Consider the following 3,883-nt stretch of genomic DNA (forward strand, 5'->3'; position numbering starts at 1 on the left):
GGAAAAGCAGCATTCCAACAGGTGTCTGAAAGCAGTGGTACAGCCTAAAACCTGTGGCAAAGAACAAATAGTGGATAGAAAGAACATAAGAAATAGAGGCAGGAGTAGGCCATTTGGCCTGCTCTGTCATTCATTGGGATTATGTTTGATCTGATTGTAGCCTTAACTCCACTTCCCTGCCTGTCCTCCATAACCTTTAACTCCCTTGTCAATCAGTAATCTGTCTAACTCAGCCTTGAATACACTCAATGAGCCAGCCTCCACTGTTCACTCGGGAAGAGCATTTCAAAGACCAACAAGCCTATGGGAGAAGAAATTCCTCCTCATCTGTCTTAAATGGGAGACCCCTAATTTTTAAACTATAACCTCTTGTTCTAGACTTCCCCACTAATGGAAACATCCTTTCAGCATCTGCCCTGTAAAGCCCCCTAAGATTCTTTTATGTTTCAATAAGATCACCTCTCATTCTTCTAAACTCCAATAAGTATAGGCTCAACCTTTCCTCAGAAGCCAAACCCCTCATCCCAGGCATCAGCCTAGCGAACCTTCTCTGAACTGCTTCCAATGCAAGTGCACGGGAGATCCAACAACTCAGTGCAAGCGACATGAGCTGTTTCTACAGTGCTGTCAAGACGATCTATGGCCCAGACATTCAAGGGCCCACCCACTGAGAGCCAAGCATGGAAGGGAGCTCATTAAAGACAGGGAGGCAGCCAGTGCTCACTGGAGAGAACAATTTGAAGAACTCAACCAAGACTTTGTCTTTGACTTGAATGTCCTCAACTCCATTCCTCAATACTCTGGTTCAGTCTCAAAGATACCTCAACCCAAAGTGAAGTTAAAAAATTCTTCCACAACTGAAAAACAACAAGGTCTCTGGAGCAGATGGAATTCCTGCTGAAATTCTGAAACTCAGCGGAGATACACTCCCGGCATGGCTGCATAACCTGATATCCTTCATCTGGGAAGAGGAGTGCATGTTGGGAGAATCTTGGGGACACTGATCGTGACTATATTCAAGAAGGGAGACGAGTCCGATTTCAGTAACTACAGAGGAGTCTCCCTGCTGTCTGCCACAGGAAAGGTCATTGCAAGGATTCTCCTCAATCACCACCTCTGGTCGAAGAGCTCCTTTCACAGTAGCAGTGATGTTTTCACCTATCAAGAGACACCACAGGCATGATCTTCACTGTGTGACAAATTCAAGAAAAATGCCAGGAACATCATCAACCACTGTACATGCCCTTTTTACCTCATGCAAATCTTTGACTCTGTCAAGCATCAAGGCTTATGGAGTATCCTCCTCAAATTTGGCTGCCCACAGAAATTTCTCACCATCCTCCACCTTCATCTACGCAAGTTGTGATCCTCACTAACTGAGCCACCACAGACCCTATCTCAGTGAAGACTGGGGTCAAACAAGGTTGTGTCATTGTACCAAAACTTTCCTCCATTTTCCTTGCTTGAATACTGCGCCTCAACTCCAGCAATTTACCAAGAGGCATGAAGATAATTTACACAGCAGGATGGGAAACTGTTCATCCAAACTACCCTCAATCCAAAATGAAAATCACACCAATCTCAAGTCGTTGAGCTTCAGTATGTGGTTGACGCTTACATGCACACTCACTCAGAAACTGATATCCAGGACTTTGTCAACTTCTTCTCTGAAGTATATCAGAAAATGGGCCCTTAACGAAACATCTGGAAAACTAAAGTCCTCTTCTAACCGCCTCCCCCCGACAATTAAGATCAACAGCAAGATTCTTGAAAATGTTGACCATTTTCTGTATATTGGGAACATCCTCTTGACATAGGCATAGACAATGAAACTCATCATTGCCTCCAATTTGCCACCTTAGCCTTCAGCCGACTTAGGAAAAGAGTATTTGAGGACCAGGGTCTCAAACCCGAGACTATGGTCATGGTTTACTGGCCAGCAGTGATTCCCGTGCTTCTATGTCTTCAGAGACAACCTACATCAGACACCACAAAACACTGGAGAAATACCACCAATGGTGCCTTCACCAGATCCTCCAAAACCATTAGTAAAAATGGTAGCCCAACAACAACATCCTCTCCCAATCCTACAAGCCCAGCATCAAGGTGTGAATCATTCAAAACCAGTTCTGCTGCTTGGGTCATGTCATTCATGTGCCTGAAACCAGACTCCCGAAGCAGCTGTTCTACTTGGAACTTGGTTGCTGCAGAAGGCTCCCAGGAGGACAGCAAAAATGCTTTCGGGACGTCCACAAAGCCTCCCTGAAGAAACCAAAGATACCTGCCACCTCATGAGAGTTCTTGGCTTGTGACCGACCAAAATGGCGAAATTTCATTCAGGAAGGCAATGAACACATTGAGAGACCTTGTCAAAAACATGCAGAGGCAAAGTCAAGGCTTTGGAGAGACTGCAGAAACCTCCAAACACCTCTCCTGCCTGATCCTTCAAGCACCACCTGCCCCACATGTTGCAAAGTCTGCAGACCGTGCTTTGGACTTAACAACCATCTCCGAATCCATTGAACTAGAATAGAAGCAAATCATCCTTGATCCCAAGGGACTCCCTATGAAGAAGGATCTCCAATAATGGAAGACCAGATCACCTTTCACTGACCTTCAATGGCATCACCGTGTGTTCATGAAGACCAGTTCAGGTTCAGCTCTGCTGAACCTACAATTGAATAGATGGCTGACACTGACTGACTATCACATGAAGACTGGCTGCTCGGGTTAAGAAGGATGGTAAAAGTCAATGAAACACAGCAGGAGTTACAGCCATCAGGAATGTAGGGAAGAAAATAGAAACTTAAATGCAGCATTTCTAATCTTGCTAACTCTGCTCTGATTCTATTGTTTGGCGCAGTCGATGTTTCAATGTGCTTTTTATTTTGTTAATGATTGAGGGAACAGTCACAGGTGAAGTGTTGTTACCTAAACACGTGGATATTTTCAGTCAGCTCCCATTCTTCCACCTGGGGCTGACCTGAAAGCAAAAGCCAAGAGTATTCGCAAGGAAACCATCTTACCCAAGGCTTGATTGTGGCAAACAATTAATAAATTACTGTTCATGTTGGGGTTCTTGGTAACATTCCGCTGCTTCCAAATTAGTCGAGTATAAATCCAACTCTGAGACCGGTCTCCAGTTACAGGGTGTATGCCAACAATTGTTATGCCTAGTACAGGCATATGATACCATGAACTTTCAGTCAATACTTTTAATAATTGGACACAATTGGAAAGGATCTAGAACTAGTGTTCACTGTTTAAAAATAAGGGATCGCCCATTTAAGACAGATGAGGACATTTTTTTTCTCCCAGCCATCTGTGGAATTCACACATATCATTGTTTAAGGATGAGCCAACGCCTAAAGACTGGATTTTCCAGCAGCTTGTCTCCATCTTTTATATTGCATTATGGGTGAGGCGGTGGCGTAATGGTATTGTCACTGGACTAGTCATCCAGAAACCTATAGTAATGCTCTGGGGACCCACCACAGCAGATGGTGAAACTTGAATTTAATAAAAATCTGGAATTAAAATGAAATGAAAAGTGAAACCATTGTCAATCGTTATAAAAACCCATCTGGTTCACTAATGTCCTTTAGGAAAGGAAATCTGCCACCCTTACCTGGTCTGGCTTACATGTGACTCCAGACCCACAGCAATGTGATTGACTCTTAAATGCCCTCTGAAATAGCCTAGCAAGCCACTCAGTTGCATCAAACTGCTAAAAAGTCTAAAAGAAACCACCTGGCATTGACCAAAGCACCGGAAACTACAACGACAAACTCAGCCCTGTGGAACCTACAAAAGCTGGGGACTTGTGCCAGAATTGGGAGAACTGTCTCACAGATTAGTCAAGCAACAGCCTGATGAAGTCATA

The sequence above is a fragment of the Cetorhinus maximus genome, chromosome 36 (genome assembly GCF_964194155.1).
Source record: "Cetorhinus maximus chromosome 36, sCetMax3.hap1.1, whole genome shotgun sequence".
NCBI classification, from domain to species: Eukaryota; Metazoa; Chordata; class Chondrichthyes; order Lamniformes; family Cetorhinidae; genus Cetorhinus; species Cetorhinus maximus.